The sequence below is a fragment of the Phyllobates terribilis genome, unplaced genomic scaffold (genome assembly GCF_046119375.1).
Source record: "Phyllobates terribilis strain yellow unplaced genomic scaffold, ASM4611937v1 Scaffold_2__4_contigs__length_985480577, whole genome shotgun sequence".
In the NCBI taxonomy this organism is placed as follows: Eukaryota; Metazoa; Chordata; class Amphibia; order Anura; family Dendrobatidae; genus Phyllobates; species Phyllobates terribilis.
Window position 1 is genome coordinate 829,866,882 of NW_027362762.1, and position 24,869 is coordinate 829,891,750.

General features: G+C 47.4%; 1 protein-coding gene across 5 annotated transcripts in view; it reads right to left on the reverse strand.

Annotated features, from left to right (window-relative positions):
* The window catches only part of LOC141231989 (3 beta-hydroxysteroid dehydrogenase type 7-like), a 217,105-nt gene that overhangs the window by 81,078 nt on the left and 111,158 nt on the right, over positions 1-24,869 (reverse strand). The gene's annotated exons all lie outside the window — the stretch shown is intronic.

Here is a 24,869-nt window from a genome sequence, read left to right on the forward strand (position 1 = left end):
GGCCCTCGTACAGAGTTGGGGCTACTAAGGAGGCCATGATACAGTGTGGCAGCTATTAAAAGAGCTATCATACAGAGTAGAGGTAACTAAGGGGGCCATGATACAGTGTGGGGGCTACTGTATGGGCTATCATGCACTGTGAAGGCTGCTGTGGGGACTATCATACTATGTAGGGGCTACTAATGGTGGCATTATACAATGTGGGGCTACTGTGGAGGCAATTATACAGTGTGGGGTATACTGTGTGGGCCATAATACAGTGTGTGGGCTAGTGTGGGGATCATCATACTGTGTAAGGGATACTAACGGGACTATCATACAGTGTGGTGTTTACTGTGAAAGCCATAATACAATGTGGGGGCTACTGAGGGGGCCATCATACAGTGTTGAGTTTAGTGTGGAGGCCATCATACAGTGCGGGCGCTACTGTGAGGGCCATCATGCAGTGTGGGGGCTGCTTTGGGGGTCATCATACTGTGTAAGGTCTACTAAGGGGGCCATTATACAGCATGGGGACTACTATGGAGGCTATTATACATTGTGGGGGCTACTGTGTGGGCAATCATACAGCATGTGGGCTACTGTGGGGACCATCATACTGTGTAAGGGCTACTAAGGGGGCCATCATACAGTGTTGTGTTTACGGTGGAGACCATCATAAAATGTGGGGGCTACAAAGGGAACCACCATACAATGTGGGGTTTACTGTGGAGGCCATCATACAGTGTGGGGGCTACTAAGTATGCCATTATAAGTGTGGGGGCTAATGTGAAGACCATCAGTGTGAGTGCTACTGTGGTATCATCATACAGTGTGGGGGGCATCATACAGTGTGTGGGCTACTAAGGGGACATTATACAGCATGAAAGCTACTGTGGGGCCAACATACAATGTGGGGTTATTATCTGGCACATAATACAGTGTGGGGACTACTATAGGAGTATCATACAGTTTGGCAGCATTATATTATGTATAGGAGAGTTATGGACCCATCAAACTGTACATAGTGGAGCTGTGGGCCCATCATACTTTGTTTAGGAGAGCTGAGGGACATCATAATGTGTATAGGGGAGTTATGGGGACATCACATTTTATAGAAGGGAGCTGTCGGCCATCATATTGTGTAGAGGGAGCTGTACAAGTGGGGGACTCAGGAGACATTAAATATTACATGGGCACTTAACTTATTGTTATAGGGGCACTGAGGGTATTGTGACTTTTAAAGGGGCACAAGGGGCATGATTACTTTTTAGGGGGCAAAATATGAGCACTGTTTTCTAGGGCAACTGCACAGGGTATTAATATTTTCTAGGGGGTAATTTTACCATCTAGAGACAGCAAGATGAGGAGTTTGTGCACGTTGGGAATATATGTGGACTGTGCAGAAAAATTGAGAAGTCAAATGTGTCCGTGTTGTTAACTCTGCAGACGAGTCGTGGCTGGAAGCAGTTATTATGTCTGTCTGGGCAAGATGGAACAGAAGGGAAAAGTGAATAACTCAATCAGAGAGAACATCAGCTGTAAGTCACTATCTACAACTATACTCTAATCTGTCATATGTTCTGGGGTACTGGTGTCTGGTACTATATGGTCACTGTATGGCGGTAATATCTGTGTTGGTCTTTATCCACTTCACGACCTATGACATTTACGTACGTCATAGGTCACGTCCGGGCATTTGATGCGGGCACCGGCGCTGAGCCCGCATCTTTTCAGTCACATGACAGCTGATTTAATCAGCTGTCATGTGCCCCTAACAGCTGCAGGTGGAATCTCGATCCACCTGCGGCTGTTAACATGTTAAATGCCACTGTCAATCTCTGACAGCAGCATTTAATTCGTGCTTTCTGGAAGTGCACCGCCCATGGGAGTTGATTTCTGTTTTATTTTGGCCACCCCCTCGTATGATTTTAATTTTGGGTGAAGAAACATCACATGTATGGTTACATCATTTGTTCCCTATAAAGCTCTGAACACATTACTGATTCAGAATTGCCTTCTTCTAAATCGTCTGCTTAGACAGGTATTTATCACCTTATTGTTTTATGCTTTACTAATGTAATTAATAACTTCATCTACATGTTAACTGGTCCATAAAATAAAGAATAGAGGTACAATATTAATATGTAATTATAGAGAGGAGTTATGAAACATTTATGGTCATCTAACATCTTTTATAAAGGTTTTGATATATCAGTTCTTGCTTCCAGCACAATATGTATGTGCATTAGTGACAAGACTGATGGAAATGGGTTATACTCCATTCGCATAATGAATCATCCCCTAGAAAGTGACACCAAGTTCAATAACCTTAAAAAAAGTGAACATACAGTATGTGTGCATGACCCAGTGATAACTAACGAATGTAGTCCGCTGAGCGCACAAACTCTTGACCTTTTATGTGAATGATGTTAGCAATGTATACAATGTATGTCAGCTGTCTGATAAGTAGTGTAACAAGGTAGCCTCTGTAATGTACTACAATCTTCAATCCAAAATATCACAAAAAAATAAATAAACTGAGAAAGTTGCCCACGTACATTAGTGAGATAGCTTTGCACCAATACCAATTACACGCTAATATTTTAGGGACACAATTCTCGCCTCCATCACTTTAATTCATTACTAATAGGCATTCCACCCAAAAAACTGACATTTTCAATAGTAACGTAGTAGACATGTTGAACTTTCTTTCTGGCAGTTATAACATACCATTAGTTACTAGTGTTGAGCGAACATGCTCGACACTGCTCGGTACTCGCCCGAGCATCACGCTACTCGGGATGTTCGGCGAGCACCGAGCATTTCCGGGTTACTCAGGCGGGAGCTCGGGTCTCCGCCCTGCATGTTTGGCGCTCTTTACAGAGCCAATGAACATGCAGGGATTGCCAGCCAGTCACTGTAATGCTGCAGCCATGTTGGTTGTGGGCATTACAGTGATTGGCTGGCCGCACAGCGTCACCTCGAGTATTTAAAACCGGGCGCCGCCATCTTGGACACAGTCGCTCCGGATTAGACAGTGTAGGGACAGCGCTGCTGATTTAGGGAGAGATATAAACTGCGAAATAGTTAGTGTAGGGTCTGTAAAGGCTGCCAGAACAAACAAACAGTCCTTTTCAGGGCTAATATCCATCCCAGATACCAGGCAGGCAGGCTGTATAGGATACACAGTGGTTATACCAGCAAACGCTGCATTACAGTCCTGTGTGCTCCTGTTGCTCAAATTGCTGGACTTAGCACCAGGTGTCGGGGGCCAGGAAAAATCCTTTTTTTTCCATCTAAATCCTCCTTTTTTCTTCCTCCTTCACACTGTACAAATACCCGTCTTATTAACCTTTTGGTGTGTTCCCCCTCCCCCCCCCCAAAAAAAAGCGTGTCTCTGATTTTTCAGACACAAATATAACTGTTGAAAATAGTCTGGTGTAGGCTAGAGAAACAGAAGTGTTGTTTTGCACTTCCACGGTTCAAACCTCTGTATTATCCATTTTGGGCCATTTGTATCTAAAAAAAAGCAGTTTGAGTGTGTCGCTCACTGTTCAGCCGCAAATATCTCTATTTAAAAAAGTGTGGTATACCCCAGTAAACAATAAATGTGGTTTTGCCATCCCACGGTAAAAAATCTCTATTATTCAGGTTTTGGTAGTTTTTTCCGTAAAGAAAAACAGTAGTGTCTCCTTACTGTTGTGACACAAAAATATATCTGTTGAAAATAGTGTTGTGTAGGCCCGACATCCCAGTGTGGTTTCGCAGTTCCACGGGTCAAATCACTGTACTATCCAGTTTTGGGCCTTTGGTATCTAAAAAAAAAGCAGTTTGAGTGTGTCGCTCACTGTTCAGCCGCAAATATCTCTATTTAAAAAAGTGTGGTATACCCCAGTAAACAATAACTGTGGTTTTGCCATCCCACGGTAAGAAATCTCTATTATTCAGCTTTTGGTATTTTTTTCCGTAAAGAAAAACAGTAGTGTCTCCTGACTGTTGTGACACAAAAATATATCTGTTGAAAATAGTCTTGTGTAGGCCCGACATCCCAGTGTGGTTTCGCAGTTCCACGGGTCAAATCGCTGTACTATCCAGTTTTGGGCCTTTGGTATCTAAAAAAAAAGCAGTTTGAGTGTGTCGCTCACTGTTCAGCCGCAAATATCTCTATTTAAAAAAGTGTGGTATACCCCAGTAAACAACAACTGTGGTTTTGCCATCCCACGGTAAAAAATCTCTATTATTCAGCTTTTGGTAGTTTTTTCCGTAAAGAAAAACAGTAGTGTCTCCTGACTGTTGTGACACAAAAATATATCTGTTGAAAATAGTGTTGTGTAGGCCCGACATCCCAGTGTGGTTTCGCAGTTCCACGGGTCAAATCACTGTACTATCCAGTTTTGGGCCTTTGGTATCTAAAAAAAAAGCAGTTTGAGTGTGTCGCTCACTGTTCAGCCACAAATATCTCTATTTAAAAAAGTGTGGTATACCCCAGTAAACAATAACTGTGGATTTGTCATCCCACGGTAAAAAATCTCTATTATTCAGCTTTTGGTAGTTTTTTCCGTAAAGAAAAACAGTAGTGTCTCCTGACTGTTGTGACACAAAAATATATCTGTTGAAAATAGTCTTGTGTAGGCCCAACATCCCAGTGTGGTTTCGCAGTTCCACGGGTCAAATCGCTGTACTATCCAGTTTTGGGCCTTTGGTATCTAAAAAAAAAGCAGTTTGAGTGTGTCGCTCACTGTTCAGCCGCAAATATCTCTATTTAAAAAAGTGTGTATACCCCAGTAAACAATAACTGTGGTTTTGCCATCCCACGGTAAAAATTCTCTATTATTCAGCTTTTGGTATTTTTTTCCGTAAAGAAAAACAGTAGTGTCTCCTGACTGTTGTGACACAAAAATATATCTGTTGAAAATAGTCTTGTGTAGGCCCGACATCCCAGTGTGGTTTCGCAGTTCCACGGGTCAAATCGCTGAACTATCCAGTTTTGGGCCTTAGGTATCTAAAAAAAAGCAGTTTGAGTGTGTCGCTCACTGCTCAGCCGCAAATATCTCTATTTAAAAAAGTGTGGTATACCCCAGTAAACAATAACTGTGGTTTTGCCATCCCACGGTAAAAAATCTCTATTATTCAGCTTTTGGTATTTTTTTCCGTAAAGAAAAACAGTAGTGTCTCCTGACTGTTGTGACACAAAAATATATCTGTTGAAAATAGTCTTGTGTAGGCCCGACATCCCAGTGTGGTTTCGCAGTTCCACGGGTCAAATCGCTGTACTATCCAGTTTTGGGCCTTTGGTTTCTAAAAAAAAAGCAGTTTGAGTGTGTCGCTCACTGTTCAGCCGCAAATATCTCTATTTAAAAAAGTGTGGTATACCCCAGTAAACAATAACTGTGGTTTTCCTCTTCCACGTTTCTAATCTACTCTTTATTACCCTTTTTCCATTGATAGTGCAAGTGTAAGCTACTTTACTTCATTTACAATGGGCAAGGCGCGTGGCAAGGGACGTGGAAGTGGTCGTTCTGGTGATGGTTCGTGCAGAGAACGGGGCCGTGGCCAAGGTGAAAATGTGCCACAACCAACAGCCACATCTTCTCGCTCCCACTTCTTGACCGAATTACTAGGGAAGCACAGAACAACACCAGTATTGAGAACTGATCAGTGTGAACAGGTTATTAATTGGATAGCAGACAATACTTCCAGTTACCTGGGCACCACCACCTCTGGTCTGTCTTCCACACGGTCAACTCTTAGTAGCCGTGAGTCTCGACCGCATACTCCTCCTCACCCTGATGCTCCTTCCTCCCACCATGCCGAGTGTCGTCAGACAGCAAGTGATCCCACACTTGGACACTCTGAAGAGCTGTTCACTGGTCCATTTCCATATTTGGGCCCCTCGCCTGATACGCTTGAAGTGGTGGAAGAGGAGATCCCATGTTGCGATGCCCAAATATTTGAACAGCCACGGCCACAGGAAGTCGACGTTGGCAATCTGTCACAAGAGGTGGACGATGACGAGACACAATTGCCAGGAAGTGAGGAGGAGGATCGTGGTGCGCAAGTGGAAGAGGAGGAGGTGGTGGATGATCTAGTAACTGACCCAACGTGGAAGGAGGACATGCAGAGTGAGGCCAGCAGCACACAGGGGGAGGGAGGCAGAGTACCCCAACAGGCAGGAAGAAGCAGTGTGGTGGCCGCAGACAGAAGGCAGGCAACCGTTCCCCGTAACACCAACACGAGGGACGTTGCCAGTACAAGCGGTAGGTCTTCCAGAGTCTGGAATTTTTTTTAAAGACTCTGCTGATAACCCCAAAAAGGCCATATGTTCCACCTGCCATGCCAGCATCAGCAGGGGTGACAAAACTACCAGCCTGACCACCACCAGCATGATCAGGCACATGGCAGCAAAGCACCCGACTTTGTGGGGCGAAACCCAGGGTCCACGACCAGTGTCAGCGGGTGTCACCACTGCTTCTTCCACTGTTGTGCGTGCAATAGAACCCCCTGTTGTGTGTGCAAGGCAATTCCCTATCCATACTGCATGTAAAGATGCCCCCTCCTCTCAGTCTTCACTTGTTATGGCAGTTTCTCAAGAAACAGCATCAACGTCCACGTCCACGTCCCACCGCAGCGTTCAATTGTCCATATCCCAGACCTTTGAACGAAAGCGGAAATTCGCAGCTAACGCCCCACAGGCCACAGTCCTAAATTCGCACATTTCACGACTGATTGCATTGGAAATGCTGCCTTTTAGGCTGTTGGAGACGGAATCCTTCCGCAATCTTATGGCGGTGGCCGTCCCTCGGTACTCGGTCCCCAGCCGACACTATTTTGCCCGGTGTGCCATCCCCGCACTACACAAGCACGTGTCCCAAAGCATCTGCCGTGCCCTCAACAACGCAGTTACTGGGAGAGTCCACCTGACAACGGACACATGGACAAGTGCTTGTGGCCAGGGACAGTACATCTCTCTGACGGCACACTGGGTAAACATAGTGGAAGCCGGGACCCAGTCGGACCTTGGGACGGAACACATCCTCCCCACACCGAGGATTGCGGGCCCTATGTCAGTCAGAGTTGCCCCCACAGTGTACAGCTCCTGCGCATCCTCCTCCTCCTCCTCATGTTCAGCCTCCATATCAGATATCACCACATCAGTTACAAGCTGGAAGCATTGCAGTGCTGCCTCCGCCAAGCGGCAACAGGCTGTGCTGAAACTCATAAGCTTAGGTGATAAACCTCACACTGCTTGTGAGTTGTGGACAGCTGTGAAAGAGCAGGCAGATCTGTGGCTGAGACCGCTGAACCTACATCCCAGCATGGTCGTGTGTGACAATGGCCGTAACCTGGTGGCGGCTCTGAGGCGAGGTGAGATCACACACGTACCATGCCTGGCTCATGTGCTTAACCTCGTGGTTCAGCGGTTTCTTAAATCATACCCCGAGTTGCCAGATCTGCTCGTGAAAGTACGCCGCCTGTCAGCTCATTTTCGCAAGTCGGCTACAGCTTCCGCCGCCCTTGCTGTGTTGCAGCAGCGTTTGCAGCTTCCGGCACAACGACTGGTGTGTGATGTCCCCACACGTTGGAACTCTACCCTCCACATGTTGCAAAGGATTTGTGAGCAGAAGAGAGCAGTTGTGGAGTACCAGCTGCAACAAGGCCGTCGATATTCAGGTCAGACTCCACACATAAGACCTCAGGAGTGGACCTGGATGTCAGACATATGTACCATCCTGACAAACTTTGAGGACTCCACCAAGATGGTGAGTGGCGATGACGCCATCATTAGTGTCAGCATCCCACTTGTCTGTCTTTTGCAACGCTCTCTGCAGAGAATTAAAGAGGAGGCATTGCAGCCAGAGTATGATGAGATGGATCAAGAAGCCGTAGCGGGCGATTACACACAGCCCAGCCTCATCTCATCCCAACGTGCATTGGGGGACAATGAGGGAGAGGAGGAGGAGGAGGAGGAAGAACAGGAGATGCTATCATGCGTTGTAGACGGTAGTACCTGTACAAGTGTCATACCGTCGGTTCAGCGTGGGTGGCCTGAGGACAGGGGGGAGGAGAAAGATGAGGAGAAGGAGGAGGAGGAGAGCATGGTCAGTCGTCATCTTGGTGAGGACACGGAAATCTTGCCCGTTACCAGTCTGGCACGCATGGCTGACTTTATGTTACGCTGCCTTAACCGTGACCCTCGCGTTGTCAAAATGTTGGGTGACAGTCATTACTGGTTGGTGACACTTGTAGACTCCCGCTACAAGGAGAACTTTCACTCTCTTATTCCTGAGGTGGAGAGGTCTACAAAAATGGGGCAATACCAGAAGGCCCTTGCTGCAGAACTCTTAAAAAAATTCCCATCTGAACACGCTAGCGGCAGAGGTCACAGTTCGTTGGCCAACCAAGGCGTACAGGCGAGAGAGATGCAACTCCAATCCAGCAGAGGCAGGGGAACACTGTCAACGTTCTGGGACAGTTTTTTGACACCCGCCCAGCTTACAGGCCCTGAGGCGCGGGGTACTCTCACAAGGAGTGGAAAGTTTCAAAAGATGGTGAGGGAGTACCTTGCCGATCGTACCAGCGTCCTCCATGATTCCTCTGTGCCTTTTAATTATTGGGTATCCAAGCTGGACACTTGGAATGAACTCGCTCTGTACGCCTTGGAGGTCCTGGCCTGCCCTGCCGCTAGCGTGTTATCGGAGCGTGTTTTTAGTGCCGCTGGGGGAATTATAACTGATAAGCGCACTCGCCTGTCAACTGACAATGCTGACAAGCTGACCCTTACCAAAATGAACAAGGGCTGGATTGGGCCAGACTTCTCATCACCACCAAATGACAGCAGAGTAACATAAAGTCAAATCCACTGTGTTATTTCGGGAGGTGTATTCACATGCACCGCTTCACACCCACACATGGGTATACGCTTCCTCGTTTCGGCTGTTTAATCTTCTTCTCCTTATCCTCAGCCTCCACCACCACTATACCACCAGGGTGCCAGCATTGCAAGTTCCTCCGTCCTAATTTTTGGCAGCTTTTGCTGGGAAAGCATAAGCAAATACCATGGGACACCCACTCCCCAATAATGGGACTTATGTTTGTAATATGCTGTAGTGCATGGCTCTTGTAAGGGGCATTGCAAGTTGCTCCGTCCTAATTTTTGGCAGCTTTTGCTGGGAAAGCATAAGAAAATACTATGGGAGACCCACTCCCCAATAATGGGACTTATGTTTGTAATATGCTGTACTGCATGGCTCTTGTAAGGGGCATTGCAAGTTGCTCCGTCCTAATTTTTGTCAGCTTTTGCTTGCAAGGCATAAGAAAATACTATGGGACACCCACTCCCCAATAATGGGACTTATGTTTGTAATATGCTGTACTGCATGGCTCTTGTAAGGGGCATTGCAAGTTGCTCCGTCCTAACTTTTGGCAGCTTTTGCTTGCAAGGCATAAGCAAATACTATGGGACACCCACTCCCCAATAATGGGACTTATGTTTGTAATATGCTGTACTGCATGGCTCTTGTAAGGGGCATTGCAAGTTGCTCCATCCTAATTTTTGGCAGCTTTTGCTGGGAAAGCATAATCAAATACTATGGGAGACCCACTCCCCAATAATGGGACTTATGTTTGTAATATGCTGTACTGCATGGCTCTTGTAAGGGGCATTGCAAGTTGCTCCGTCCTAATTTTTGGCAGCTTTTGCTGGGAAAGCATAAGCAAATACTATGGGAGACCCACTCCCCAATAATGGGACTTATGTTTGTAATATGGTGTACTGCATGGCTCTTGTAAGGGGCATTGCAAGTTGCTCCGTCCTAATTTTTTGGCAGCTTTTGCTTGCAAGGCATAAGCAAATACTATGGGACACCCACTCCCCAATAATGGGACTTATGTTTGTAATATGCTGTACTGCATGGCTCTTGTAAGGGGCATTGCAAGTTGCTCCGTCCTAATTTTTGGCAGCTTTTGCTGGGAAAGCATAAGCAAATACCATGGGACACCCACTCCCCAATAATGGGACTTATGTTTGTAATATGCTGTACTGCATGGCTCTTGTAAGGGGCATTGCAAGTTGCTCCATCCTAATTTTTGGCAGCTTTTGCTGGGAAAGCATAAGCAAATACTATGGGAGACCCACTCCCCAATAATGGGACTTATGTTTGTAATATGCTGTACTGCGTGGCTCTTGTAAGGGGCATTGCAAGTTGCTCCGTCCTAATTTTTGGCAGCTTTTGCTGGGAAAGCATAAGCAAATACTATGGGAGACCCACTCCCCAATAATGGGACTTATGTTTGTAATATGCTGTACTGCATGGCTCTTGTAAGGGGCATTGCAAGTTGCTCCGTCCTAATTTTTGGCAGCTTTTGCTTGCAAGGCATAAGCAAATACTATGGGACACCCACTCCCCAATAATGGGACTTATGTTTGTAATACACTGTACTGCATGTGACGCGCCCCCTGGGCCGTGTGTACACGTGTGTGGGATACCCGGTGCCGGGTCTCTGGGGTCTGTAGTCTCCGTGGCGGTGACCCAGTCCCGTGGCTCAGGCTGGTCAAACCAGTGGCAGTCTTTCTTAGGTTTTGAGGTTAATTGTCCGACTGCGCCACCCGTGGATTGCGGTCAGGGAGTACCACCGCTGCGAGGCAGACCGCTGAGGCTGGTGTTGTGTGCGCAGCATAGAATGGGATATAGCCTCAGGGTAGTGAGTGTGGATGATGGGGGTGATGGTGCACGAGCGCAACAGGAACGACTTAGAGTCTTTGCAGTGCAGTTCAGGGTCTTTACTGATGATTATAAGGTAGACCCTCCCGGGAGTACTGGCTAGCATAAGAGGCCTGGTCAGTCTGTGAGCAAGCAGGAGTTCCCCTGGCCAGGTGGAGTTGTAGGCCTCCCCGTCTGTCTGCACTCTTCCTGGCTACCTTGCTGTAAGCGGGTAGAAGTAGCCCACGTCCCTGAGTGTACCGTGTAGTGCTCACCCGTATGGCTGGTGACTTGGGGCCTTCTGTTAGCCTCCGCTCCACGACGGCGGTGCTGGTCCCTTGCTTGTGACTGAGCCTCCGGGCTTCTATGGCCAGAGGACCTGAAATCTCCTGCCGGCTGGTTTCTGCTGCTGGATATATAAGTCCTCACAGCTTCGGACTCCTGTGTCCGGTTCCTATTGTCTTCTGCCAGGGCGAGCTCTGCTCAGCTTCCAGCCCCTGGTCTTTAGCTCCTAGCTCCTACAGAGCTCCTTGCTGTTACTTTCCCTTGCTCTCACTCTGACTCTGACTGTTCTCTGACTCACTCAACCCCGCCCCAGATCCAGTTTATAAGGGCAAAATTCTCCCCTCCCAGGACTGGGGCAGGAGGATGTTGCATGTTTAAGGGATCCTGACCAGGAAACCTCCCACTTGCTCTCCGACGTAATATCTCTATTACTGTGGTGACCAGACCCCTGGGGTGCCACACATGGCTCTTGTAAGGGGCATTGCAGTTCCTCATAATTTTGGAAAGCCTTCCATTCACTGCTTAGGCCAACAGTGCACGGGAGACCCAGTTGCTGTAAATCGAAAAAAAGGTTTAGTTAACGCCCTCTGACCTCCATGTCATTTCCAAGGGGCATTGGAGTGGCTCGAAATTTTTGGTAGGCATTGCACTCACTGTATGCCCTATAACTGTGTAGCCGAACCGCTCCTTTTGTTACAGAAACATATCCTACAAGACATATCTGGTTGACTGGCCTGATATTGATGTGAATGGTCCCTGTTCCTCCTGCTCTTTCTCCTTTGCCACCACCTCATCCATCATTTATCACCTGAAGCTTTGTTTTAACAGGAGTCATAGAACTGGGATAGTAGCAGGAAAACATCCAGCAATCCTCGGAGGAGGTAGGATATGCGCCAAAACGCGGACCACCTCAGGCCTAGCCGCTACTACATACATGCGCTTGCATTCCAAGAAAACAAAGCAGATGCTAACTTCTATCATCATCATCATGCTCCTCACCTAGTCACTCTCAACTCCCCTGACGGAGAATCCAGGGCCCACCGGAGGAGTCTGGTTCTCTGGTGGGCTCGTCCAATGTTGCCCTAAAGCAGGCCAGGCTAAGAAAAGTGTGGGGGAAGGTGACAGGAGAAATCAGGGCGGCTGGGGACCGAGTATGGACACCTGGCCGCCACCTGGCGGCTGGGGACCGAGCGTGGACACCCGGCCGCCGGGCGGCTGGGGACAGAGTATGGATACCTCGCTACCGAAGCGGCCATGAGGTAGTGGCCAGCTTCGGCCTCCTCCAAACTAAAAGGCCCCATTTCAAGTGAAAGCTAGCAGTATGGTATTGCAGCCTGCGGGTGGGTGGGTGGTTGGCTGCATATTTTCGCTTGCATTGCAAGGAATAGGGGAGGTACAATTGAACACTGCCCTGGGACAAGGACTTGCACGGGGATAGTTGCAAGTCTGCATCTTCTGATGCGGCAAGGATCACTTCTGATGGGCACACTTTTAGACAGTGACCTGGGGGTCAGAGATGCTTCCAGGGGTGTTCCCCATGCTGATCCCTTGTCTTTTCAGCACTGTATGCATGTGTCACACAGCACATGGCCAGATAAGGTTGTAAAATGTTAAAATGACATTTCCCGGTGAACGCATTTGTCACGGTTGAAAGCAATACAAAAGTGCAAAAACGCATGAAAAATGCTACTTGTGAACATAGCCCAAGGTGTGGAGGAGTATTTTTGTTTTTGGTTATTTATTTTACCTTATACACAAGTTTTTACCCTGGAAAGGAAATTCCTTAACATATTTCACAGGAAAACCGTTTCAGTTTCGTTTTTGAACATTTGATTGTGAGCCCGCAAAAGTGGCTTAATACCTCTGACCCCATGGCATGGCAGTCTGGCACCCATGGCTGACTTTATGTTACGCTGCCTTAACCGTGACCCTCGCATTGTCAAAATGTTGGGTGACAGTCATTACTGGTTGATGACACTTTTAGACCCCCTCTACAAGGAGAACTTTCACTCTCTTATTCCTGAGTTGGAGAGGTCTACAAAAATCGGGCAGTACCAGAAGGCCCTAGCTGCAGAACTATTAAAAAAATTCCCATCTGAACACGGTAGCGGCAGAGGTCACAGTTCGCTGCCCAACTAAGGCATACAGGAGAGAGAGATGCAACTCCAATCCAGCAGAGGCAGGGGAACACTGTCAATGTTCTAGGACAGTTTTCTGAGACCTGCCCAGCTTACAGGCCCTGAGGCGCAGGGTACTCTCACAAGGAGTGGAAAGTTTCAAAAGATGGTGAGGGAGTACCAGCGTCCTCCGTGATTCCTCTGTGCCTTTTAATTATTGGGTATCCAAGCTGGACACTTGGAATGAACTCACTCTGTATGCCTTGGAGGTCCTGGCCTGCCCTGTCGCTAGCGTGTTATCGGAGCGTGTTTTTAGTGCCGCTGGGGGAATTATAACTGATAAGCGCACTCGCCTGTCAACTGACAAGCTGACCCTTATCAAAATGAACAAGGGCTGGATTGGGCCAGACTTCTCATCACCACCAAATGACAGCAGAGTAACATAAAGTCAAATCCACTGTGTTATTTCGGGAGGTGTATTCCCATGCATCGCTTCACACCCACACATGGGTATACGCTTCCTCATTTCGGCTGTTTTATGCTCTTCTCCTTATCCTCAGCCACCACGACCACTATACCACCAGGGTGACCGTGGTCCATGTTGCCAGCATTGCAAGTTCCTCTGTCCTAATTTTTGGCAGCTTTTGCTTGGAAGGCATAGGCAAAGACTATGGGAGACCCACTCCCCAATAATGGGAATAATGTTTTTAATATGCTGTACTGCATGGGTCTTGTAAGGGACATTGCAAGTTCCCCCTTCCTAATTTTTGGCAGCTTTTGCTTGGAAGGCATAGGCAAAGACTATGGGAGACCCACTCCCCAATAATGGGAATAATGTTTTTAATATGCTGTACTTGCATGGCTCTTGTAAGGGGCATTAAAATCGTCTTGTTAAGCTACTGTGACCTCCACGTCTCTTCCAAGGGTCGTTAATATTGTCTTTTTATTCCACTGCGACCTCCACCACTCTTCCAAGGGGCATTAAAAGCATCTTGTTAAGCTACTGTGACCTCCACGTCTCTTCCACGGGGCGTTGATATTGTCTTTTTATTCCACTGTAACCTCCACCACTCTTCCAAGGGGCATTGATATTGTCTTTTTATTCCACTGCGACCTCCACCACTCTTCCAAGGGGCATTAAAACCGTCTTGTTAAGCTACTGTGACCTCCACGTCTCTTCCACGGGGCATTGATATTGTCTTTTTATTCCACTGTAACCTACACCACTCTTCCAAGGGGCATTAAAACTGTCTTGTTAAACCACTCTGAACTCCACGTCTCTTCCAAGGGGCATTAAAACCATCTTGTTAAGCTACTGTGACCTCCACATCTCTTCCAAGGGGCATTAAAACTGTCTTGTTAAACCACTCTGAACTCCACGTCTCTTCTAAGGGGCATTAAAACCGTCTTGTTAAACCACTCTGAACTCCACAGCTCTTCCAAGGGGCATTGACATGTTGTTTTTAACTACCTCTAACCTCCACGACTCTTGCAACGGGCATTGCATTTCTTCCTAATTTTTGTCAGCATTTGCTTTTCAATGCATAGGCGAACACTAAGGGAGACCCACTCCCCAATAATGGGTAGAAGGTTTTTAATACGCTGTAATCCACATCTGTTTCAAGGGGCATTGCAGTGCCTAATAATTTTTGGAAAGCCTTCCATTCCCTGCTTAGGCCAACAGTGTACAGGAGACCCAGTTGCTATAAATGGAAAAAATGGTTTAGTTAAGGCCCTTTGACCTCCATGTCACTTCCAAGGGGCATTGGAGTGCCTCGAAATTTTTGGTAGGCATTGCATTCACTGTATGCCTTATAACTGTGTAGCTGAACCGCTCCTTTTGGTAGAGAAACATATCCTACAAGACATGTGTGGTTGGCTGGCTTGATATTGATGTGAATGGTCCCTGTTCCTCCTGCTCTTTCTCCTTTGCCACCACCTCATCCATCATTCATCACCTGAAGCTTTGTTTTAACGGGAGTCATAGAACTGGGATAGTAGCAGGAAAACATCCAGCAATCCTCGAAGGAGGTAGAATATGCGCCAAAACGCTGACCACCTCAGGCCTAGCTGCTACTACATACATGCGCTTGCATTCCAAGGAACAGAAAGCTAAGGAGGTGGATGGCCTCATGATCATGAATAATTTACTCGTGGTGTAGGAGGCCGACCACTGCTGCTGTCTACCTTCTGAACTTTGTGTTGAAGCCTGATTGACCCAGGACCCGCAATCCTCTATGTCTGGAGGACGTGTTGCATCCCAGTGTCCAACTGTGTCCCGGCTTCCACAATATTAACCCAGTGTGAAGGCGTCAGTGAGATGGACCATTCCTGGCCACATTCACTTGTCCACGTGTTTGTGGTTAGGCTGTCCTTCCCACTAAATGCACTGGGGAGGGCACAGGTAATGTTTTGGTATGCGCGCTTGTGTATAAGGCGCACCGGGACAAATAGGGGCGGCTGGGGACCGTTTATGGACACCCGGCCACCCCCACGCGGCTGGGGACTGTGTGTGGGCACCCGGCCGCGGGGCGGCTGGGGACTGAGTATGGACACCCGGCCGCCCCCTGGCGGCTGGGGACCAAGCGTGGACACCCGGCCGCCGGGCGGCTGGGGACTGAGTATGAATACCAGGCTACCGACGCAGCCATGACGTGGTGGCCAGATTCCACCTCCACATGCCTAAAAGGCCCAATTTCAAGTGCAAGCAAGCTAGCAGTATGGTATTGCAGCCTGGGGGTGGGTGGGTGGCAGGCTGCATACTTGCACTTGTATTGCAAGTTATGGGGGAGGTACAATTGAACACTGCCCTGGGACAAGGACTTGCACGGGGATATTTGCAAGTCTGCATCTTCTGATGCGGCAAGGATCACTTCTGATGGGCACACTTTTAGGCAGTGGCCTGGGTGTCATAGATGCTTCCAGGGGTCTTCCCCATGCTGATCCCATGTCTTTTTAGCACTGTATGCATGTGTCACACAGCACATGGCCAGATAAGGTTGTAAAATGTTAAAATGACATTTCCTGGTGAATGCATTTGTCACAGTTGAAAGCAATACAAACGTGCAAAAACGCATAAAAAATGCTACTTGTGAACATAGCCCAAGTTGTGGAGGAGTATTTTTGTTTTTGGTTATTTATTTTACCTTATACACAAGTCTTTACCCTGGAAAGGATGTTCCTTAACCCCTTTCCGACCTGGTCAGTAATAGTACGCACCAGGTCGGGAAGGCCAGTTCAGCGGCGGCTCCGGCGGTGAGCCCGCACTGAAGCGAGCACATGTCAGCTGATTATTGGAATCGCAATCCACCCGCGGCTGTTAACATGTTAAATCTCTGACAGTGGCATTTAACTCGCGCTTCCGGGAGTCCTAAGCCCCGCCCATCAGTGACCCAGTCACGTGATCGCGGGTCACCAATGGGTGGGCATGACAACTCAGGGTCTGCAGCAGACGCCTGTGGTTGTCATGTCTCAATTGCTATGAGCGCCACCTAGTGGTCAGCGCTCATAGCAAGTGAGCATTTCTCCTGCATACAAGCGATCTGCTCATCGCTTGTATACAGTAGAAGCAATCAAACAACTGCTGCTTCTAGTCTCCTCTGGAGACTATAGAAGCAAGCAGAAAGTGTAAAAAAAAAGTTTTTAAAAGTTTAAGTCATCCCCCTTTCGCCCCATTCAAAATAAAACATATATAAAAAAAAACCACATACACATATTTGGTATCGCCGCTTTCAGAATCGCCCGATCTATCAATATAAAAGAAGAATTAATACAATCAGTAAACGGCGTAACGAGAAAAAAAATGTAAACACCAGAATTAAGTTTTTTTGGTCGCTACAACTTTGCAATAAAATGCAATAACGGGCGATCAAAACATCGGATCTACCCCAAAATGGTATCAATAAAAATGTCAGCCAGGCACGCAAAAAATAAGCTCTCACCTGGCCCCAGATCCCGAAAAATGGAGAAGCTAAGGGTTTCGGAAAATGGCGTCATTTTTTTTTGTTTTTTTAGCAAGCTTTGGATTTTTTTTTCACCACTTAAATAAAAAAGAACCTATACATGTTTGGTGTCTATGAACTCATAACGACCTGGAAAATAATGATGGCAGGTCAGTTTTAGCAATCTGTGAACGTGGTAAAAAAAAGGACCCAAAAAAGAACTGTGGAATTGCATTTTTTTTTGCAGTTTCACTGCACTTGGAATTTTTTTCCCATTTTCCAGCACACGATATGGTAAAACCAGTGATGGTGTTTAAAAGTACAACTCGTCACGCAAAAAATAAGCCCTCACATGGCCATATTGAACGAAAATTAAAAAAGTTCTGGCTCTGGGAAGAAGGGGAGCAAAAAAGGAAAACACAAAAACAGAAAGACCCATGGTCGTTAAGGGGTTAACATATTTCACAGGACAGCACATTCACTTTAGTTTTTGAACGTTTTATTGTGAGCCTGTAAAAGTGGCTTAATACCTCTGACCACGTTGTTGACAGCAGTGACCTGGGGGTCAGAAATGCTTCCAGGGGCGATCCCCATGCTGTCCCCATGTCATTTGAGCACTGTCACTATCGTTTTGGGCACTTTTTAGGCTTTCTACAGACTGCCGGGGGAGCCGCCGCAAAAATGTTCGGGTCTCCCATAGACTAACATTGGGCTCGTTGCTCGGGTCGAGCACCCGAGTATCACAGTGAGCTCGGCCCAAGCTTCGAGCACCCGAGCATTTTAGTGCTCGCTCAACACTATTAGTTACCCTTAAGGATCAGGAGATTTTTTGTTTAAGCATTTTTGTTTTTCCCCATCTTCCATTTTCCCTGTTAAGCTATATTTTACCATATAATGTATTGAAAAAAAAAAAAAAAAATGCAATGAAAAATTCCACCATTGTTTTTTATGGTTTGTTTATTCTGCATTTATTGTGCAGTAAAACTAACATGATTCTTACAATTAGTACAATTATGATAATACTAAAGTTCTAAAGTTTTTATATATATATTGTGACAAAGACACTGGCAGAATACTGGAGGGGAGATATGTTTCACTGAGGCTGTTAGCTTCAGTGATGTGAAACATGGAAGTTTCTCCTGCATAGTAGGTGCAGAGAGGGTTAAACAACCATTTAAAAAGGGCATGTTTTATAGGTGCATGGCTGTAGTGTGGGTGGGAGGCCATCCACCATATCTCCACTCTAGAGTGCGGTTCGGGTTTTAAATAGCCAGCCTTTTCACTGGTGGTCTTGAGGGTGTGGAAGCTAGCTCCTGAGAGAGAGGAGCTTGTGTTTGTGCTAAGCTGGACCATGTGCTCTTGTTAATCCTGAGTGGCTGGACCTCGGCCGAAGTAAAGACTGTTCGGTACCTTTTTTTCCTTTTTGCATCCTGTTATGCCAGAAAGGCCACGTTTATGTTATGCACTTGACCGTGGTTTATGCTGCTTCCTACAAATAAACCACCAGGTCATTTAAAGAGACAATGTCCTGTATCTACCTCCGAGTGCAGCTGTCACGGGTGTGTTGCCACGAAGATCGTCACGAGTACACAGCCTGACTTCTCGCAGCTGACTTGTTGGTGCTTTGTGTTTTTTCGGCAGTGAAGGAGTTAATTCTCTCTCTCTGGGCTAGCTGAGGTCCAGCCTCGCCCAGCTGCAATCAATGCTTCTTTAGTGAGACTCCTTCATATTCCTGCAGGTCTGTTTGGGAGGTGTCGGTGAAAGCTTTTCATTCAGACTTACAGAGCGGATCGTGGTGTTTGGAGTTGCTGAGATAAGTGTATTTGGAAGTGTTTTTTCCCTTTCCTCGCTTTATCATTTATCTCCTTTCCCGTTGGTGTTCCCTCTGTTGTAGTTGTGTAGAAGTTGTATGCAAGGTGGTTTTGGTTTTTCCCTTGTACTGTCTCGTTCGTCTAAATACTGTGTGTGGGCATATTATTTCTGGTTCCCAATTGTTGTGATCGGGGTCCTTCTCAGGACTAGATTACTGAGGTGCAGGGATCCTCAGGAGGTAGGGGTTACGCTGGCGGCCTGGACCTCTGTACCTTTAACAGTACCTCCAGGTTGAGGGATTAGTCAGGGCCCCAGCTTAGGGTCAGCTTAGGCCCCCTACCTCCAGTATTCTGTGACAGTGTGACATTTTCACCGACCAACTTAGTTTTTCTCCAGCTACCATGGATCCAGTAGCCGGTCTAGCTCGGCAGTTGCAGAGTTTGTCCATGGGGCTGGCGGACGTTAGGTCCAAGGTTTTGCATCCTCTGGAGCAAGCCGGACCAGAACCTAAAGTAGCTCTCCCTGACAGGTTCACTGGGGGGCGGGACAAGTTTTTTGTTTTCCGGGAGGCATGCAAATTGTACTTTCGGCTGCGGCCTCGGTTATCGGGCAGCGAAGAACAAAGGGTGGGAATTGTCATCTCGCTCCTACAAGGGGACCCACAATCTTGGGCGTTCTCTCTTCCCCCAAGCTCCCCGGTTCTCCAGTCAGTGGATAGGTTTTTCGCTGCTCTGGGACTCGTATATGATGACCCAGATCGGATCTCCCTTGCTGAGTCTAAGTTACGTAGGATTCAGCAGGGAGATCGTCCGGCGGAGGAATTCTGTTCGGAGTTCCGTAGGTGGGCCACGGACACCCAGTGGAATGACCCGGCTCTTAGGAGCCAGTTTTGTCATGGTTTATCCGACAAATTACAGGATGTGTTGGCACAGTATGACTCTCCCGCGTCACTGGAAGCCGCTATGGCCCTTGCCATTCGCGTTGACAGACGGCTTCGGGAGAGGTGCGGGATAACTCTACCCCCTGTAATGTCTCCACCTCCTACAAGGTCCCCTCATATGGTTGTTCCCCTGGTCAGTCCGGAGGAGCCTATTCAATTAGGAGGGACATCATTTCGGGGAAGGGGACCGGTGGAGCGCCATAAGACAGGAAGGTGTTTCCTCTGCGGGAAAAAGGGACATTTTATTGGGGGGTGTCCATCCCGTCCCTTGCAGAGTAAAGAGTCGTCGAAAAAACTGTTGATCCCAGGTTGTGTGGTGGACGGCAATCTGGGAGTAGGTATTTCGTCCCTAGGTTCGTCTCAGTTTCTCGTACCGGCGGAGGTGGTGGTGGGTGCGAGAACTGAGAGGATATCTGTTCTTCTGGATAGTGGGGCCGGGGCTAATCTGGTTGATGCTCGGTTTGCCCGGGTTCAAGGTATGCGATTGAGTGAGTTGGCTAAACCCATCCCCATATTCTCGATCGATGCCAGGCCTCTCGGTCAGGGAAGTTTTTTGCAAGCTGTGCATGGCGTAAAACTTCAAGTGGGGGCAATACATAAAGAACTGTTGTCTTGCTACGTGTTGGAGGGTCTTCCCACTCCTATAGTGTTGGGCCTTCCTTGGTTAGCTAAGCATAACCCGGTTATTAATTGGCAAACCAGAGAGATAAGCCAATGGAGTAAATTCTGTAATAAAAACTGCATGAACACGGTCATCGGTGCGGTTACTCCTTGGGTCTTACCTCCATTTCTGGCGGACTTTGAGGATGTATTCTCGGAGAATGGGTGTCAGGAACTACCTCCTCATCGCGAGTATGACTGTTCTGTAAAACTGCTCCCTGAGGCCAAGTTACCTAAAGCTAGGTTGTATAACCTTTCTGGTCCTGAGAGGCAGGCCATGAAGGATTATATTTCTGAAAGTCTGGCTAAGGGGCATATTAGACCTTCATCTTCACCGGTGGCCGCGGGGTTCTTCTTTGTTAAGAAGAAAGATGGAGGCCTACGCCCTTGCCTGGATTTCCGTGAACTTAATCGGATTACGGTCCGAGATCCGTATCCGCTCCCACTTATTCCCGATCTCTTTAATCAGATCGTGGGCGCCAAATGGTTCTCTAAGTTGGATCTCAGGGGGGCGTACAATCTGATTAGGATGAAGGAGGGGGATGAGTGGAAGACGGCTTTTAACACTCCGGAGGGGCATTATGAGAACCTTGTCATGCCATTCGGTCTGACTAATGCCCCGGCGGTGTTTCAACACTTTGTTAATGATATTTTTCGCCACCTGGTGGGACAGTTTGTTGTCATATATCTGGATGATATCTTAATTTACTCGCCGGATCTGGTGTCTCATCAGGAGCACGTTAGACAGGTGTTACAGATCTTGCGGGATAATAAACTGTATGCCAAGTGGGAAAAGTGTGTGTTCGCCATACAGGAACTCCAGTTTTTAGGCTTCCTGGTTTCAGCGTCCGGTTTTCGTATGGACCCTGGGAAAGTGCGGGCAGTTCTTGAGTGGGATCGGCCGGAGAATCTTAAGGCACTACAACGTTTCCTGGGGTTTGCTAACTATTACCGGAAGTTCATTCGTAATTTCTCGTCCATGGTTAAGCCTCTCACAGACATGACTAAAAAGGGGACGGATTTTTCTAGGTGGTCTGACAAGGCTTGTCAAGCATTCTCCTCCTTGAAAAAATGTTTTGCCTCGGCACCCATACTCATTCAACCTGATGCGTCTCAGCCATTCTTTGTAGAGGTAGACGCTTCCGAGGTAGGGGTGGGAGCAGTATTGTCACAGGGTTCGTCCCCTGGTAAGTGGCATCCGTGCGCCTTTTTCTCTAAAAAATTGTCGTCCGCTGAGAGGAATTACGATGTCGGCAATAGGGAACTCTTGGCCATTAAGTTAGCTTTTGAGGAGTGGCGCCATTTTTTGGAGGGGGCAGTTCATCCGGTCACCGTCATCACCGATCACAAGAACCTGCTATATCTGGAGTCCGCTAAACGTCTGAATCCCAGACAAGCTAGGTGGTCATTGTTTTTTACCAGGTTTAATTTCGTCGTTACATATCGTCCTGGGTCTAAAAATGTAAAGGCGGATGCCTTATCTCGTAGTTTCCCTGGGGCCGGGAATACGGACGACCCGATTCCTATTCTTCAGGAGGGGGTGGTGGTTTCGGCAGTATGCTCTGAGCTGGAGGAGGAGATATTGGAGGCTCAGGGGGACGCCCCTGTTGGACCTCCGGGGAGACTGTTCGTTCCAGATCAGTTGCGACAAAAGGTGATCGAGGCACACCATAACTCAGTTTTTGCAGGACACCCGGGGAGTAAAGCAACTGTGGATCTCCTCTCGCGTCGGTTTTGGTGGCCTAACTTGCATAAAGAGGTGGTAACTTTTGTCGCGTCCTGTGGGGTTTGTGCGCGCTCTAAGACCTCACATACCCGTCCGTCTGGGGCCCTTTTACCTTTGAAGATCCCGGAGCGTCCTTGGACTCATCTGTCTATGGACTTTATTACGGACCTCCCTCCGTCTTCGGGTAAAACGGTCATACTCGTTGTAGTGGACAGGTTCAGCAAGATGGCACATTTTATCGCTCTTCCGGCTCTCCCTAATGCTAAAACTCTTGCGCAGGTGTTCATTGGGGAGATTGTGAGGCTTCACGGGGTACCCTCCGAGGTGGTGTCTGATCGGGGGTCTCAGTTTGTGTCCAAGTTCTGGAAGGCGTTTTGTGCACGGCGGGGGATGCATTTGTCATTCTCGTCGGCTTTTCATCCTCAGACCAATGGTCAGACGGAACGTATGAACCAGAGCTTGGAGACATATCTTCGGTGTTTTGTGTCAGAGAACCAGGAGGACTGGGCTTCTTTCCTACCTCTGGCAGAGTTTGCTCTCAATAATAGGCGGAGCGAGTCCACTGGTAAGTCCCCGTTTTTTGGGGCATATGGTTTTCACCCCCAGTTTTGTACTTTCAGTAGGGGGGGCTCTTCGGGGGTTCCGGAGGAGGAACGATTTTCCTCATCTCTCGCTTCAGTATGGAGAGGGGTGCTGAAGAATCTGAATACTATGGGGAACCGATACAAACGTATGGCTGATAGGAGGAGAGTGTCTGGTCCGGACCTAAGTGTGAACGATCAGGTATGGTTGTCTACCAGGAATATTAAACTTAAGGTTCCCTCCTGGAAACTGGGTCCCAGGTTCATCGGGCCGTACAGAATCAGTTCTATTATTAATCCGGTGGCATTCCGTCTTGACCTCCCCCCTACGTTTAAAATTCACAACGTGTTTCACAGATCATTGCTTAAGAGGTATGTGGCGCCGGTGGTACCGTCACTTTTACCTCCCCCTCCTGTGGTTGTCAATGGTAACTTGGAGTTCCAGGTATCGAGGGTCATTGATTCACGCTTTAATCGCCGGTCCCTTCAGTACTTGGTTCATTGGAAGGGGTATGGTCCTGAGGAGAGGATGTGGGTTCCTGCGTCGGATATTAACGCAGACCGATTAGTTCGGGCCTTCCACACGACTCACCCGAATAAACCTGGCCCTGAGGGTCCGGAGGCCCCTCGTAGAAGGGGGGGTACTGTCACGGGTGTGTTGCCACGAAGATCGTCACGAGTACACAGCCTGACTTCTCGCAGCTGACTTGTTGGTGCTTTGTGTTTTTTCGGCAGTGAAGGAGTTAATTCTCTCTCTCTGGGCTAGCTGAGGTCCAGCCTCGCCCAGCTGCAATCAATGCTTCTTTAGTGAGACTCCTTCATATTCCTGCAGGTCTGTTTGGGAGGTGTCGGTGAAAGCTTTTCATTCAGACTTACAGAGCGGATCGTGGTGTTTGGAGTTGCTGAGATAAGTGTATTTGGAAGTGTTTTTTCCCTTTCCTCGCTTTATCATTTATCTCCTTTCCCGTTGGTGTTCCCTCTGTTGTAGTTGTGTAGAAGTTGTATGCAAGGTGGTTTTGGTTTTTCCCTTGTACTGTCTCGTTCGTCTAAATACTGTGTGTGGGCATATTATTTCTGGTTCCCAATTGTTGTGATCGGGGTCCTTCTCAGGACTAGATTACTGAGGTGCAGGGATCCTCAGGAGGTAGGGGTTACGCTGGCGGCCTGGACCTCTGTACCTTTAACAGTACCTCCAGGTTGAGGGATTAGTCAGGGCCCCAGTTTAGGGTCAGCTTAGGCCCCCTACCTCCAGTATTCTGTGACAGTGTGACAGCAGCAGAGCGAGAGACTTTACCACAGAGCTAGAGACTTTATATATATACACACACCACACACTTTAGTGGTTAAAAAAACAGATGTTTGATAAAAAAATTAGTTTTTTGTCTCACTATTTTCTGAGACCTATAGCTTTTTTATTTTCTTACTTTTTAATGATCAATGGACCTGTATGAGGGCTTGTTTTTTGTGCATCAAGATCTTTTTTTTATTTTGGGTACATGTGACATTTTCATTGCTTTTTATAGCATTTTTGGGGGGAAATAGAGTGACCAAAAATGATTATGGCATTTTTATTTCCATTTCAGCATTCATTTTATGAATAAATATTTTTATATTTTATCAGTTTGGGCAATTGCGCATGCGCCAATGCAAAATTTGTTAATTTTTTTAACTTTCATTTTTTAAAACTTTCATCATTTTTGAAAAAGATTTTTTTAATGATTTTTACATTTTTATTTTGTACCTTTAGGGAGTTTGAACATAAAATCTCATTTGAAATTGCCAAAATTGATGATTTTCCTACAATTTCCCCAGGCAGGGGCTTCATAGGAGTTTCAACAAGGTAGAGAGTGGAGCCATCTGTTGACCTCTAGCTGCCATGGCAACTGAAAGATCACTTCGCACGATGGTGATGAGGATGGCAGATGGCCATCAGAAGCAATGGCCGCAATGTTGGAAGACTTTAAAATACTGCTGTCATACTTGACTGATTGCATCAGTTAATCTCATGTGCTGGATACGTAAGGCCCAGTTACAATGGTGTCAGGAGTGGACGCAGACAGAAGATGGTCCCTGTGCAAGACCAGTATATGGGACCTTTACAGTCCAATAGCTTATCATACTGCAC